This window comes from Bombus huntii, chromosome 7 (assembly GCF_024542735.1).
Source record: "Bombus huntii isolate Logan2020A chromosome 7, iyBomHunt1.1, whole genome shotgun sequence".
NCBI lineage: Eukaryota > Metazoa > Arthropoda > Insecta > Hymenoptera > Apidae > Bombus > Bombus huntii.
In genome coordinates, this window is record NC_066244.1 from 13,975,788 (window position 1) to 13,993,332 (window position 17,545).

General features: G+C 43.5%; 1 protein-coding gene and 1 long non-coding RNA gene across 4 annotated transcripts in view; one reads left to right on the plus strand and one right to left on the minus strand.

Moving 5' to 3' along the window:
* Positions 1-17,545, minus strand: part of LOC126867666 (transcriptional activator cubitus interruptus) — a 146,001-nt gene that overhangs the window by 31,827 nt on the left and 96,629 nt on the right. The gene's annotated exons all lie outside the window — the stretch shown is intronic.
* On the plus strand, positions 9,363-11,264 carry LOC126867677 (uncharacterized). Its single transcript, XR_007690375.1, has 3 exons — positions 9,363-9,795; positions 10,393-10,666; positions 10,798-11,264. It is a non-coding gene; the product is annotated as an uncharacterized LOC126867677 (long non-coding RNA).

Below are 17,545 nucleotides of genomic sequence, written 5' to 3' on the forward strand. Positions count from 1 at the left end.
GTCGCGAAGCAGACAAGTAGACAAGAAGTTTCCACGAAGATACGACGAAGCTTCGCTAATCACTGGAACGACGCGAAATCCCACGTTGACAAAGTGTCGGCCGTCTCGAGACGACTAAACACCAACACCGGCGAGGGACGAGTTTCGCGGCTTTGCCTCGGATTAAGTTGGGAGCCTAACGCTTCCACGGGGTTTCAGGTTATGATATTTATTCCCTCGGCTCGGTGAGCCACGGGATGATCGAGAGGCAAAGGAAACCATATGGACGACGCGGCACGCGCTTCAAACGCGGCTACGAAAAGAAAACGAGCCAACTATCCGGCGGTGAAAATGGCGAGGAAATTTTTTTTCGACCCGCGCTACTGAGATCTATTCTTGATTTAAGCTGGTCGAGAAAGGAGGAAATAGATCGACTAACGTTGGTAGCGATCGAAGAGGCGGTATACGCTCTAAACAGTTGACTATAATGAGAGTCGACAGGTGTCGTGCGTGGGTGAAATGTGTTGGAGTTCATCCGCGATGTTATTAATTCGTGAGAGAATGATTATATTGGTAAAACGTTCTTTCTCGTGATATAATTGATTGTAATTAGCTTTCCTGCATACAGAGTGTCTATTGCACATAGTAATTTGAGTTATTAGGCAGTTTAGTGGATGGTTAGTAGTATCGGCTTGATATGATCAGACAATGTTTAAAACAGTTCACAGGTTGAAGAGAATATTTAACTTTGTTAGTTTTAACATTCGAACTACTAGGTTCTTTGGTTTAGATTTCGTTTTTTTTTTGGTTTTACAACTGCTAGAAATGTGCAAGTTTTTTTGGCAATATTAATGTTGGCTTTTGTCAAAGAAGGAAGGAATACGATATGCATACATATGTTCTCCCTTTCCATTTTCATTGTATAAGTAATTCTAATTAATTCCATAAATTGAAAAGCAGAGAAAAGCGAGTAGATTCCAAAAGCGGTATTTTCTTATATTCGTATTGAAATTTCTGCAAATAAATCATTTCCTTTTTCGCAAATGGAGTATAAATCACGTGTTTGTATTACAAAATTGAAACAAAACAATAAAGTCGATTAATTCGACTTATTCGACAAATTTTTATGAAGAAATGTTTCTTTCTCATTAGATTGTTAAGATTAATATCTTTTTTTTTCTATAATTAGTGAAATACGAATGTTGATATCGGAGATATTAGGATCGTGGCGCTAATGGAAACGCACACCGTCAATTTCAGCGATTTTCTGGTAATTTCGTGGACGCTGTCCGCAATTCATCTCACCAAGGTTGGCACGATGCCATGGACGCCTCGCGCAACGAGCGTCGAAAAGCGCCACGAGAATTTCTTACCGCGAAAAGTCGTGAAACATCGTGGCACGGGGTTATTCTCCTCGTTCATACGGATATAGTCTTTTAAACGACGTTTTCACGGGGTCGTAGTTCATTCGCGAGGCTTTATATTTAGCGTTCCTCACGACTGCTCGAGTTCATCTTCTTTTCGAGCTTCCTGACAAAAGCTTTCTTGTTTAGTTACAGACAAATTATGAAGTAATCTGTGATGTTACACTTTTGAGAATATTACACTTATAATATATACGTAATATTGAATTAAGAGTTGATAATAATAATAGTAAATACACTAATTGTATTCGATTTAATGTTCTATTAAATTTGAAGTCGATTAAAATAAATTGCTTATTTCATTCGTATAGCTTCTAATGACCTATATCTAAAACTTAATCCTTATGTCCATCCCCGAATTCTATCTTACAAAATCTTCAACTACTATAAATTATAGCAACCGAATAACAAAATCCACGTTGGAACCAAATTCATTTCCAAACGTCTAATCCTTATTCTCGCTTCCAAATTCTACTTATGATCTAGAAAATCTTCGACTCACCTATAATAAATTAGCAAATAGTTAATACTACACTGAATAAATAAGTCTCAAACCTGCTCATAACGACTAAAAAAGACATCTATGCAAAGACCAAGTTGCTTACAAAAAATATACCCTGATAAAGCTCAATCCCGTTTCCAAATTCCACTCGTAACCAATAAAATCATTAACCCCCGCAAATTGCACCGGAAAAGGCAAAACCTATGTAAAATGCAAATAAATCTAAAAAGAACCGAACACTATGCTGATCATCCTCCTTATAACCCGCCAAATCTTCAACCTCCGCGGATTACACGTAAGAAAGCAAAACCCGCGTGAAAGCTACATTGATCTGAAAAAGTCGTTCACGCCGTACGATGAATCGCCGCACGAAGGAAACGTGTTCTTCGTCAACAACTCTCGGTAAACGACTCATCGAGCGACAGCTCGGCCCATAAGTATTCCCTTAATCGACCCGACCGTCTCGTGAGAACTGGCCACAATGTTTTCGTGGCCGGCTGAACGGTCTCCCCTTTCCTCCCTCCCCTCGTGGAACACCATGGACAGGGCTAAATGAGGGCCTCGTTAATCAAGATATTTACACGCGTGCACGGTCGCTGTGGCATCGATATGCAAGCCGTGGCCGCGGCTCGATCGAAGCCGCTCCTTCGTTGAAAATCCGGCCTAACGCCGCTCTGCGCTAGCGCGTTATTTATAGGCTATTCGAACGCTCCGTAGCGCCTCGCGAGTACGTGAGTCTAATTCATTTAAAGCGGATACACGCAGTCACGGGGGAGAATTCGTCCATAGGGGGAGACACGGGGAGATGGCGCGTTTCGAGAGCTCGTTACGCTGGAATGTTTCTTCGATTAGCATATCGAATTAATATTACACAGGTCCGCTGCATGGTCCGTGTTAAAACGCGACGAATCACCAGAAAGGAGAACCTGTTGCGTCCTTTAACGCACGAAATTGCTTTGAGTGAAACAGAATGTGGACAAAGGGTTTTATGTGGTTTAAATCGGTCGATAGATACGATTTGGAAGATTTCGTACAGTTGATAGAGATCGTGAGTGGAACGAAGGGAATACGTCAGTTTTAATTGGCCAGAGAAATTTGTTTTCAGCGAGTTTAAACGGCGATTGTACGGCATATGGAAGATGAAGTCGTCGGCGAGTAATTGGCGATGTTCTGTTTTCTCGTCTCGATAAAATTATTCGCACACATTCGTACTGGCATCAGGCAGTCGTTTTCAATAGTTGCGGATTTGTGTGGCACTTGTTCGTGGCTAATAATCATTTCCGATTACCGATTATTCTGTAGATTACGTTTCAGACGTATTGCTTACTCGATACGACGTAAAATTATAACTTGACTTTGCATATTTAGCCTATAACGATTACGATATAAAGTTGAAACTTCATTTTACTGACTCTTAAACGAATCTTGTCCAATTTAAGGAACGATCGGTATATAAAGAAATTATAACGAACATAAACGAGTAACACGATCGATTAAGGAAAAAGAGGAGTAACTTGCTCCCAATGATTCCACTTTCAGAGAACTTTTTTGGGATTAAATGAGCGATCAGCGAAGGCTCCTTTTTTCTTTTTCATTGTGGCCATTAGCAGTTCCTCTACGAATGACGCAGCTTACCTGTCTTGTCGCGGAGATGCGACGTTAATGCGCTTTTTGTGTTTTCGCGAAAGAAATTTATCGCGCCACCCGCTGGATTTATCGCGCCTCTCCCTGCCATCGTTTCTTCTAACCCTTGCAGTTACGAACGACGAGCGCACTCGAAGATCTTCGTTGGAAACTTTCTGCTTTTCCTTTCTTCTGTTATTTTTGCGAATATAACAATCGATCCGAAACTACGCGATATTTCATACAGATAAAAAAAGGGTGAAAATAAAATAATTCAATCAAACAAATTCAGTAACCTAAAAAATTTCACTTTCTCTTATCGCAAGCTAAAAAATCTCAATTCTTTCCATCCTAAACCGAAAACAAAAAGGATTCCTCCTTTTTAAATTCTACCATCGCAAATCGAAAGATTCCAATTTCTTAGGTCGCAGACCAACGAGTATCAATTCCTACATCGAAAAACACAAAAATTCCAACTCTTTGCACCGCTAACCAAGAAACGCCAATTGTCCTTAGCGTAAATCAAAAAATTCCACTTCCTACCGCTGCAAATCAGAAAATTTTCTTCCATACACCAAGAAACAGCAACCTCCTATATCGTAAATCACTTTAACACAAAAAAAAAAAGAATTAAAATTCCAATACGTCCACAAATCCGCAAGCAAATTTCCGAAAGCGGCACGTCCCGCGTGATTAATTAACATTCTCAAGAGCGTATCGCGCGTGGTTAATTAAACTTCGCGCGATCACGGCGCGAAAAGCGTCGGAAAACTAATCTTTCTCAATTACCAATGGAACGGAGGCAACCGTTGGTCCCTTCTGGCTTATGTCCATGGCGCCCCAAGGCTTTCCTCTCGCGTGCTGATCAAACGGCCCCTTAAATCACCGGCCACGCTTTTCCCCTAATTAACGATGATCCGCTCGTCAGAGACGTGACGTGGGGAAGAGGGTGGCGCGTTCCTCGCGGCCGATTTACACGCGAGATTCGACTACCGTTCGGTGGTTTTTCAGGGATCCTACGCTGGATGGATACGTGACGGGTGTACGGTATACACCCCCGGCTCGGTTTCACGGCATAGAAAACCTTACCGGCTCTTTGTCGCCTTATTCCTTTTCAGGTTTCGGTTAAAATCGACATGCAGGACAGGCAACCGTACGCTTCTGTCGCCACGACAGGATGCGACTGCTCGTCTCTAATGAAGTAATTCGTGCGCAAAAACGTCGCGCGGTACACGGTGAATTATTCATCGGCCGCGGGATCGCGCTGGAAAACGTTCCGCCCTGTAGGCGAGGATTCGACTGCGACTCGAGGACGTGGCTTTTCCTTCTACGTGGCGTCGTGTTATCGTTTTCTTCTTGCGCATGCGGGGATTGATTTTAAATTGGTTGTTTGTGCCCGTCAATTAAGAGTGTTTTGTTGTAGTGGTGATTAGGGCGACGAGGAAGAGTGGTTATTAACGTTTAGAATTTAAATGTGTATTAATTTCTTTAAAAGGATAATTGCAAGGTAACGTCGTATTTAACGTTGTTGCTTTTTCATATTAGATGAACGTATTAATCGAGCATGTTCTACGATCATGCTATATCGATCATGTTAGCCGATAGGAATTAATTATATTTCCTATCTTTAAATTAATATAGTCTGTATCAAACTAAGATGTATAATTACATGTATGTATATAATGGAGAATTACTTAAGAGGGGCTGAAGATTTTATATTTTCGTTCTTTTGTAGCATTATATAAAGTGGAAGAGAATATGTCCTTTATAAGAAGTTCAACACGTGTCAGAGAAGGATTCGATATGGAATTTATGAAGCTACGTCAGACCCTTGGGCTGTCGGTTATTGTCAGCAGCTGCCATATAATAACGCTTGTTTACTGTGCTCGATGATTGATATCTCGTACCAGCTATGCATATCAACACAATAAATCTTGCGCGGCAAAACAATTGGGATTCACATAGTTTATGTGGTAATACTTTTATCGCGATTCAATATTATACGCTGCTTGGAACACTGTGCAACTAACTATGACGAAAATCCTTCATGTCTAATAGCCTCCGCTTACTTTCTATCCCGAGATTAAGTACTTTGTCCTTTGGACCATACTTTATTATTTGTAACACGGGTTCATTCATTTCAATCCGTCAACCAATTATTACTTTCGCTAGCGAGGATTATTATTCGCAGGATTTTTATCTTATTTGTTTAAAATAATACCGAATTGTTCTTACTATTAGAACTACTAAAACAAAGTCCTTATACTTTCACTATACGCTGTATTATAATTATAATTCAGCTTAATATGTTTCCGATAAACACAAAAGTAGAAGATCTAACACACGAAATGATACAACATTAGGATTAGAGTTGCTGCTGTATCCTTTAATCGCGTCAATAGACTTCAACATCATAAAAATGATAAAAACTTTCGAAAATGTAAAAAATTGTTAAGGTCTAACATCGCTAGTCGATCGAACGACCTTACCTTCTTAAAGAACCTAAACATTCGATCGTGGAATCACGACTGCCACTCTCCAGGCCCAAGCAAATACACAAAAAGCCTAGCCGTTAGATCACACAATCCCATTTCGTGATCCCACGATAAATCACAAACTCTCCACCTTCTCTCGCCTCTCATCGGCAACAATCACACCCTATCCGATCTCCGGAATTGACTCAATATTTGCGCAACGCGTTAAGACGTTGCCGAAGAATAGCCAGGACACATCGTCGAGAGACATTCCGTGCCGTGTGGGAAGTAACGATCCGTGGAGATGAAAAAGGGACGAGGCAGAGCGGCGCGGCGTGCAAGTTCTCTCTTCGTGGCAGCGGCGAAAGAAGATGGAGAGGAAAAGAGGGGTCGAAGGAGGGACAGGCCCCAGGTAGAGGAGGAACGAATATCGTGGGTACACCGAGGGCCGTGACTAATGACTCTATTGACGCTCGGACAGAGAAGTTGGAACCAGAGGAGAACCGAAGGTCGTTTACCGGCACAGAGGAACCGACTCTCCGCTTCTCTCCGCTTCGCTCTAACTTTCTCGCTCTTGCTTGAGTTTCTCGGGGCCATCGATGACTCTCGATGGCCTCCTCTTGCCGAGTCGCTCGTTATCTCCGGAGGAGCTTCGAAAAGGAAGGTCAGAAAGTGTCGCGGCTGACCTTTCGGTAATGAAGCTAATGCCGAACTCGACGGGTGGCTGTGGACCAACGTTTCTCACCATGGTCACGCTTCTCGTGGCTGGCTTTTTCATCTTCCTTTTTCTTTTTCAGCTGGACAGAGTTGCATCGATGGTTATTAGATATCGAGATCGCTTTGTAGCGAGGGAACTGAGGAAGCGACGTAGTAAGTGATATAAGTGCTGGGCGAGATTTTTGATAGTAATCAGACATGTGCGTTTGGTAATTTGGTATGTTACTGTCAGTCGCGAAAGTATTTGTTTAGGGTGTAAGGTGTTGTATGAGAAAAGGACCAATTAAGAGCATTTTAAAGGCAAGATAAAAGTTGTACATGAAATATTAATATAATCCATACCTAGTTTGAAAAAATGAGATTGTATGAATTTGCAATGATCATGTATACCGCATATGCTATTGGACGAATTATTTCATAATGTTCAAGCAAAACTACTAGAAAAATCCTGCGAAATTACAGAGTAGTAAGAACAATCAATAAACTCATAGCGAACAAACCATTTGCTCAATAAGTCCAAATAAACGGACTTCCACTAAACTCATCGTACCACGAGACTTTCACCCACGTCCAAACAAAAGCCGAACGTCCACTGAAGCAGAAACCATGTCGAATTCCAAAAACAAAAAACCCTTTCAATCACCCCTGTGCATACAAGAAATCGATTTCCAAATCGCTCACGTAATTCCCCTTCAACGAACGCAACAAAAGATGATACAACGTCTCGAAGAAGCAGAAAGAAAAAAAATAGCGATCCAGCAGAAAAACACTCGTTTCATTAATCCCATTCACCCCGTTGCTCGATACGCGATCGTTCGAATCGAATCGCTTTTTGCCCGAGACGTTTCGCCTCGTCGAAAGTTTCGCCCTCGTGGTCGGAAACGATGAAGATTTTAGTTATGCCCTTCCTCCCCTCGCTCTGCTATTTCTCTCCAAATTGAAGAAGCCGCTACGTTTTGTCACGCTTTTTAGGCAGAACGCTGTAACGTGGCCGTGATTGCCTCGTACAATTACCTTCTCGGCTGGTTCTCGCTGGGTTCTCTTTCTCCGCGTCACCTCCGCGGGCCCCATCGGACCCGCTCGTTTTTCTATCCCCACCGGTGTGTACGCACACCTACAGCCTAATGTACAACACGGTGCGAGCAAGGCATAAAACGACCAGGCCCTCTTTTTGCCCGGACGCCACGCTTCATTCCGACCGGGCGAAATTACCGGTCGTCTCTTCCTTTTGGCAGACCGAGAGAGAGACCCCGGGCAAACCCGTCACCCTGCCCTCGATCCCGACTCCCATCGCACTCTATATACCCGCCAACGTCGGATTAAGTTCTTCTGAGAGCCTCACGAATTTCTTATTCCCAGACAAGTATCGTCAATTTTTCGTCGACGTGAATTCATCGATGTGAATTCGTTGTGAATTCGTGATCGCTCCGTGTTTATACGTACACGGAGTTGCCTAACCTCTCGGGTCACTGGCAATATCGCGAATAAAATGCAGCCATTGTGCGTTGCACAATGTCATACACATTTGGTGTAGACGTCTCAGCAGTATAACTCAACTTTCTCCTCGGAGACACATCTAGTGTCTACGAAAACGTATCAAACGTAGCCTATCTGTGCTTTTAAACAACCATTGCTAAAACATATATAGAACGCTTGTCGAGGAAAGCTTTCATATTTCGATTTATATTTTCGCTAGTGCGACTAAAGAAACGCAACTTAGGCAGAGATTCGTTTCACTCTTTAGTACCTTGGATATTTTATACATTTTTCTGTATTACATATATCCTGCGCATTTCCCATAAACGCGTAAAGATCCAAGCTGTAGCGATGACTAAATTTATGTAACAAATAACGTTCTTCGTAAATTTGATAAATAATGACAGAAAAATGTAACTTCCAGTATAACGGATATCTACATAAGTCAGAATACTTCAAGTTCCGCCATCCGAGAGTTAAACAATTCCTGCCCCTCGTCCCCGCAACTCGTCCTATTTCAACCACCCCACCGCCCCCCGAAACCAACGTTTCACTAACATAACACCGCGAAATCAATCAGAAGCACCTCGGGACACACTCTCACCGATACATGAGTACAGCAGAACATACACTAGCGAAGAACCGACTGGAAGAAGGATCTCTCGAAACGAGTTCGAAGGCATGAGGATCGCGTGTGCTGGAGGAACGGAACAGCGAGGAGCGACCAGGGCTACGGGGGTGGGGGATCGACGCGTCGTCGTTAATTTCCTCGAGGATCCCACGAAGCAGCGTGGCCAGGCGTCGCGAGCGCGAACAGCGTCGTAATAGCGCGGCGTGTGCTCGCGCGAAGCAAGGTCGACGCGAGTGCGAGCTTACAACATTCCCCCGTTCTCCTCCGCCTCCAACTCATTCGATCTCTTCCTTCGTCTCTTCGCCATCGTCCTCCTTCTTCCTCTTCTTCCTCCCTCGCCTCCTCTCGATCCACCTACCCCCGTCGTGGTCGCGCTAATAAAATGCTGCGCTCGGCTCGTTCGCTTCGCGCTCGCTCCTCTCGCGAGAAGCCCCTCTTTACATTTACATGGCCGGCTCCTCGAGGCCGCTCGCGAGGACATCGCGCTCATGAATTTATCCCGTGAGTCGTACGGAGAGGGAGGAGGCACGAGATGATAGCCGGATAACGTTGGCGTATCATTGGACCAGTTCTTGGAGACGCGAAACGCGACCCGCACGGTGAATCGAAATGGCAGGAATTGTCGGTGTGTTTGCGCTGCTTCTTTTGGGTTGGACTGATGGTTGTTGCTTAGTTTGTACAACGGAGGTGGGTGGTTCGAGAAGGTTAATTGTTTTGGCGAGTTGACTCGTTGAAGTACTTCGTTAAGTGGGTGCAAGTGATATATTCTTATACATTGTCAGAAACTCTGTTTTGCTGAAAATAAGCAAGAGATATTTGAGAGTGAAACGACTGAAAGCATCGGCGTGTATCTTTTGTTGCTTCCGAGTTGAGCTGAATTGGTGGTTTTGTAGTGCTGATGGATGATCGAAGGAGGGATCGTTTCGTGGAACGAGTTTATGATGTGCCGCACAGAGTAGGTGGAAGGATGTAAGTGATATCGTTACGTGTTTCAAGAAATTTTATTTTGTCGAAAATAAGGAAGCGTTCAAATATTTTTTTAAGTGGTACTAGAATTGGTTGAAGAATAAGTTGAATAGATTGTGAAGAAGATTAGGTTGGTAGTATTAGAACGTGGAATAACAGTAACGTTTTTAGAAACAAATTTATTAATGTCAGATGTAAATAATTATTTTTTTATTTGCCTGAGAAAATTGTATATGCAGAACAGATTACAATATATTAATGGTAATTAAAGCAATTTAAGTGATACCAATCAAAAGGTGCAGCTGCCGTATATCGAATTACAAAAGAACGACTTCAACTTCCTACTAACAGCCGTTCGTATCGAACTGGATAGTGCGTAAAGTAAATGTCTGTAATGTAATTCAATTTACCATGTTCTTATAAATGTTGTCAACCTCTTTCCTCTACCAGTAACTTATAATATAGCTGTCAAGAAATTCCAGCAATTCTCGAGAAACCATGTGTACAAGTCACAAATAAATGTAATATGTTTCGTAACATTTTTTAAAGGCAGCAGTATCGAATCCAATACAGAGTCCTTTTGGATCGTTTAAATTCCAGAAAGCAAGCGAATCGAACGCTCCTGCATCGTGATCGGCCATTTTCCCCTCGTTGAACGGTCAACCGAACCGTCTGGCCGCTCGTAAAGCCGGTTGATTTATTCAACGGATCAGCGTGGAACAGCGACTAATTAGCGCGATTAGCTTGCGCCACACGATCTTCGTATTCGTACGCGGTTGATCGTTTCGCGGTGCATGAATGGACGCCTTCGAATAGTCAGACTAATACCTGAAACCTGGCCGATCGAGCAAGTAACGAGCGATCACGTTGAAAGGTGAGTAATATCTAGTTACCACGAGCCGTTCCACACGCTTCGTCGTATTTTACGAACGAGCACAGCAGAGGGACTCGATAGTAACACACGACCGATCATTATATCGAAGTTGACGCGTCGTTGCCTTTCAGCGAACCTGACGGCGAATTAACGATGAGACCAATTAACGATGGAAGAATGAGGAGAGCAAAGTATGGGAGCGAACGGTTTTTTAACAGAGATCGAGGAAGGTGGTTGAAGGATTCGAAGGTTGGTGGACGACGTTCTGCAGCTTGAAGATGAATAAGGGGACTAATTAACGAAGGAGAACGAGCAGAGGTGACTATGAAAGATAGGAGGATGTTGTGTAGGACTGTTTTTCACAACCAATAACGATTGTGATATTTCTGTATTGACATATCGTAACACATGCAATTACCATTATATTTCTTTTAATCGTCTTCTTCAACCATTGACGTAAGCAGTTCTCTGATATTATAAGTTATAGCGTAGAAGAATACGCACGATGTAGGTACAATAAAATTAAAGAGGATATCGAACCAGTTTCATCTAACGTCACAAGGACCTAAAAAAAAAAAAAAAAAGAAAAAAAAAGGAACAGTGACCCCTACGTCCAAAGATAATACATAATTCACACGTATCATAAAACACCTCAAACTCCTAATCTCTTCAAATCGCGCATCAACCTAAAATTTCCTACCCTGCAAAAATTGGAATTCCTAAAAACCGAGTGCCTCGACTCCGCTCGTTTCCCATCAGAATCGCCAATAGTACGGTTAAGGAACCAAAGAGACGGTCTCGGAGCTGGCTCGTTTCCCAAACGTCTCAAGCTCGACCCCTTGGGGGCTCCACCCCCGTACGCGCCGCGGAAAGGGGCATCATAAAGACCCGACTAAATTACACGACGCGCCATCGAGCGCATTCAATTAGAGAGGATACTTTACAGCGAGCAAGCGAGGCAAAACGCGCGCGTCCAGGGTTGATCCGCCCCTGGTGTGTACGATCGCGCACAGGTTGCATCCGGACAGCGCATAGGTGCCCACAGGCTCGTTCGTTTGTGTAAAGAGAGGATATCATACACGCAGGGAATGTGTACACGTGTGTGGGTGCATTTCGTGGTAGAAGGTGGTGGAGGTGGAGGTGTGTCGACAATCAAGATTACGTGGGCGGATACACGCGCAGCCCAGCGCCGCCGGCCTGACTCTGTCCTGTCCCGCTTCTTCTTCTTCTTCTTTGTCGTCCATCTCTTTCTTCATCTTTTCTTTCGCCTTCGTCTTTTGGTCTCCTATATCGTTCCTCCTTCGCCTCCATAGGTTTGTTTCGTTTCACTGTGGTTCGTTCCATGTTCTGCACGGTCCTCCGATGCCTACACTATTTACAATTCCCGCGGCGTGCCATGCAAGTGCGCGCATCAGTCGCACGCTTTAGGGCCACTCTAGATCACTCTCCCTCTCGACCACTTCTCCGATTAACTCGCATCCTGACGCACAGGATCCGTGCTGACGCCGTGCTTCCTCGTTCTCCTCGCAAAGCGGAATGCGCAGAACTGTACGTGCATTCTGGTGAAGGGAATGTGAGATTAGGAAGGTACAATATTCGCGAGTTAGGAAATAATTAGAGAGAAGATTTCTTCTGCGGATTTGTTGAATTTTGGGGGTGTGAGTTGACGAAGAGATTCGAACAACGAAGTCAATTGAGTTTTTATCGAAATAATTTTTTAAGGATTATAAATATGTACGTCACGACTGGTATCAAAAATACAACAAACACTTAAGTATTAAATCGTTCCAATCAAAAAATGAAATAACCTAATACACGATTGTTTTGTCATTATAGAAACAGCGATAAAAATCTTTGAAACTTCAACAGTCTCGATAGGTGCCTTAATAGTTACAAGAAGAACTATACACGCTAATCTCTCATCCTCTTCTAACATCTCGATACACCCAAAAACTGTATAATCCAATATAGAATTAACTCGTCACTGAGCGATGACACCATTGAAAACAGCCAGCCAGCAAAACGTTACACCATATACAATTCCCCTTTCATCCAGCCCACAAACGACCAATCCCAGTCTTTGTTCCCAGCCATTCGTTTGCGGGAAACCGCGTGTTTACGCGATTCCATATTAAATCTGCGTGGGTGACCTGCTTCCCCCTTGTGTCTCCCCCCTTCCCTCTTCTTCTGTGTGGCTCGGAGAAAAAGGGTGCTCCGACAGGGAGAAAGCGGGAAACAAATGAAGGGACGAGAAGCATAATGGTGCGGTCGTGAAACGGGGAAGGGTGGGTGGAGGAGCCAGGAGAGGGATAAGAAATTGGATAAGAACGTAAGGAGGAGAGATCGGTGTGCGCGCGCGACTAAATTTCTGCCTGTCTGCGTGCGCGTGTGCGTGCAACAGGGCCAAGGGGGACCCGGCCAAAGAGAGGGGGGAGGGTGGGAAGGGGGATGGAGGCAGGTTGGATCCAAGGTGGAGGATTTATGAACGACCGAAACAGGCTGCGAACCCTGGTCCCCTCGCTGTGCCAGCCTCCGCCTCTTTTTGCTTTGTATTTCGACCTTAGCGCGAGTAGAGTGTATATATATATATATATATACACCTGGTTCTATACTCCCCCGTTTCTCTGGAACACTGCAAAAAATACAACTTTCCTTTTCTACGTTTGGAGTTTCGGAGAGCAGTATAGCGAAGTGTATCGCGCGACGTACGACTAAGTAGCGAAGTTTTCTGGAGTAAGATCTTTGAAGAATTCCTCCTTCAACGCGCTAGTTTCTTGAAATAAAAGTCCTTCCCTTGACTCTTCGTATTTCGGATAATAACAATTCTTGCGAATTTTCTCTCCGATCGTTCATCTCTGGGAGAGTAAGAATTCTTGGCGAATATTTTCGCGAATAAGAATCTTTGTAAATATTTTCTTCGGCTTCGTGTCTTTCGAGGATAAAATGTATATTTAAAATTTACGAGTTTTTTCCCCGATCTCCAATCCCTTAAGTGTAAAAATTGTTATCACGGAGTAGATTTATCGATCTCGATCAGGTTGATGTAATGACTTGAAAAAAGATCGTTCGATGTCGAGGCTGGTGTTTGGGAAACCGGTAATAAGCCTGGCGGCCAGGGCCGTTCCGTAATACGGAAGCACCGCGAGCAAAGATCCGCGATAGGGGCTACCATCATCGGCTCCCGTCATAATTCCGTAATTCAAGGATCCGTAGGTTTATTGAGACGGCAGCACGGACACTCTTAATTAACGCGGGGCTACTCTCGCCGCGGCCCAATCGGTCCTCGGGATCTAAAATCAATTTAGATCCTTGCTGCACGATACAGCTTCCCCCTTTAGTCTCCGCCGTGCTGATTGTCCGGGTAGCATCGAGAGAAGCGAAGAAGAAACGCAAAGAGAGAGAGCAAGATCAGCAAGGGGCACACACGCCGTGGCCTACGGGCCGCAATCTACGAAGCAAGGGACGAAGATCGACTGTAGAACCCAAGGAAGAGTACAACATTCTGAAGCCGGTGTATACTCGTTCACAGAATCTTCCCCGACGTTGTTTATGACGTTAGGAACGTTTACGATCTATGTTCGATGCACGACTCTTAAGCGATTTATTTCAATTTCAGTTTTTGGTAATCGGAGAAGAATCAAGTGATTTCTTTACCATCAATCTTACCTTTCTTTCATCTATAAAGTTCATTTACACAGTTTGGAGAATCCGTTACACGTTCAAAAAATTGACAAGTATCATCAATCTGACTCTATCACCAAGAGCTCGATGCTCTTGGCAAACACTGATAGATATATTCACTTCAAAACGGTGCCAAACGCGAATCTAATAGCTTCACCAAGAATTTACTACCATCTTCCATTCTCACCAAATCTCTCTCTCTCTCTCTCTCTCTCTCTCTCTCTCTCTAACCCCATTCCAACCCCGAATCTTTAATTTTTCCACCCAATCCGCTTTGTCAGACCAAGTCGAAGATTGCAAGTAAAAAGGGCGATTCGCAAATGATTTACCGTAGGAACATCGTTGAAACAACGATACGATATATAGAAACGCTCTTCCTCTGATTAACCATCCTTTTACTATAACCAACCATTACCTTCGTCTCTACTCCAATCTCTTCATCCAATTATCTCCATCAAACGAACCTCCGCCACAAAGTGCCAACTTGCCTTCTGCAAACATCGCTTGCTCCACACCGTCCACATGCGTCCATGAGCCGATATCTCAAAATTCATACGTCAAAGAGTCGCTACCCCCCCCCCCTCTCCTCTTCAAGGGGAGAGAGTTGAACACACGAGCAGTAGGACGAGTTCCCCGCGAGCGTAATAACTTAATTACGCGATGGCTTGGCCGGATAACGTTCGGGTGTTGAGCGTGAGGGCCACGGGAGGTTAAGACAGGCCCACAAACTTTTCGTACCGCGCGACTGAAGGGTTCAGAGTGGGGAGGACCCGTGTGCTTGTGGACCCAGAAACGACGAGGTGAGGTAGAAGGGCCGCGGACCGGATTGTGGGTACTACGAGAAGCGTAGGCGTCTTGCTCTTTGGCCCGCGGGGGGTTTTTTGTGGGGCGGACAGAGCCGCATTCTCTTATTTATTACCCGGAATATTAAGTTACCCACGTTACCACGGGGCACCGCGAGGCCCCCATGGATTCTAACCACCAGCACCACCGCCAGTGATGGGCACACGATCCTCTCTCTCTCTCTCTCTTTCTTTCTTTCTTTCTTTCTTTCTGTCGAGGTTTCTCCGGTGATTTAATCGCGCCCAACCTTCTACCGATCGCTTTGGTGAGCTAGTGGAATTTAATCGTTCATTAGCCGGATGAAGTACGTTCGTTAAGCGAGCATGCAAGAGGTTAATTGACGAATTAGCTTGAATTATGGTATTGGTGGCTGGGTGATTGACGCGTGAAAATTGTCCATCTCGTTTGGGTAATGGATGGTTAGCGAAGATGCTGAAAGGGTAGATGATCGTGGTGCTCGTTTGACGAGCATTGTGCTGGATGTTGAATGGGTTGTTGTAGGTTTTAGTTAAGCATGTGTAATTAGGAAAATTTTGGGAAATAAGGTTAGGGCAAGATCGATATAATGAATCTTACGATAAGGAGTTTATTAACATGCTGCTTCAAGTTTCGCCGCCGAACAGTTTTGTCAAACACGGCTCATTTACATGAAACGCCATTCGGACGAGATAAAACTCGACGTAAATTATGAACTCTTCAAGTATCAACGTTCAAATGTCAAGTGATTCAAATTGACATAGCCATTCTCGTTTCTTTTGTATTCAAACTTTCGCGGTCTTTTAATAATTGACTCATTGTTTTGTGATATCGGGTCATACTCTTGATACTTCATGGCTGAATTTATTTGCAAAGAAGAATTACATTCGAGATGAATCTTCAACTACAATCACAAATGTCGTTTAAATTTTTATTTTTGAAGACCATTATCATTCAGATTCTCGTATTAGCTACAGATACATTATTCGGCTAAATGATAAATATATTTCTATCCATTAAGATTCATCTTAAGTTTTAATATATGATATCTTCTCTACAAAAACACGAGAAGAAATATCTTTGCATCTTCTCAAAAAATGATTCCACAAAATATTCGGTCATTCGAATGTTAGTCAAAACGTATTAGCATAAAGGAATTTCGTTGAACGCGAAGATATAAATTAGTTTAAATAAAATATCGAATGTGACTTGGGCCACACACGAATGCTTCCAGAAATTAAACCGAAGAAATTAAGCTAAATAAATCCTACTTGAAAAAAGAGAAGAATTTCCAACCTAAAAGGGAAAAACATCGTAAAGACGGAATGACGACGAATTATGTTAGAGAATACACAGAACGAGAACATTACTTATGTTATACATTTCCCTGGGACACGGAGAGCTCGTTCTTGAAAAATAAAGACATTTAAAATCCCTTGGCCTGGCCTCGAAAACGATGGAACGGTGCCGCATTATTCATCGCGGCCGATCGCAATTTCCGTTCGTCAACTTTGCCGTTGGTGTGTTATTACGGGGATAAAATATGTGTTCCCGCGTCTAAGATCAAGCCGTTCCTTTTTCACGCGTCTAAAACCCTCCTCCCTTTAGAGTACACTCGTAATTTACAATTTAGACCCTTCCATTTCCTCTGTAATTACGAAACGCCCGGCAATCCCGGTCGCTTTATGATACGAACCGGCAGATGTTCCCGTCCAACTAAGTCGCACGCAAAAACGCCATCGAATCTCGCGCGCGTTCCGGCCTCTTCTTCCACGCGAAGAAGATTATCACCTCATCGCGCTCGCGCGCTCGCGCAAAAACCGCGACGCGACATGGGACACGACGCTCGATCGTTGCTTTTGTTTCGTCATTAGAATGGCAGAAGCTGAGATTTATGTCGATGATTCTGCGACGATTACGTCTGCTAATAATCGTATTTCATTCTTTCCTTCGATTATAGAGGAACGTTATGCATAAGGATGCATAAAAATCGAATAACGAATCGTCGTACGGTAATGATAGCAATTAGAAGCGAAATAGTACCGTGGATGGTGAAGACATAGAATATAAAGATGAAGGTAGATGAAAGTCATTTGGGAGTTAATCGAAGGTAATTCCAGGATCATTTCGAAGGTAGTTTGGAAGTTGATCGAAGGTCAATTGGAGGTAAATGCAAGGTAATTTTCAAGGTTAAGCGAAGCTCGTTTCAAGGTCAATCCGAGGTTGGTCGAAGGTTAAATGCAGGCGAACAAAAGGTGACTTCAAGGACGATCAAAGGAGATTCGAAAGTCATTCCAAGATAGATTAAAGACATATTTCAAGATAGTTCTAGGTATAATCGAAAGTCATTCATACATAATTCAAATTCTGTTCTGAGAA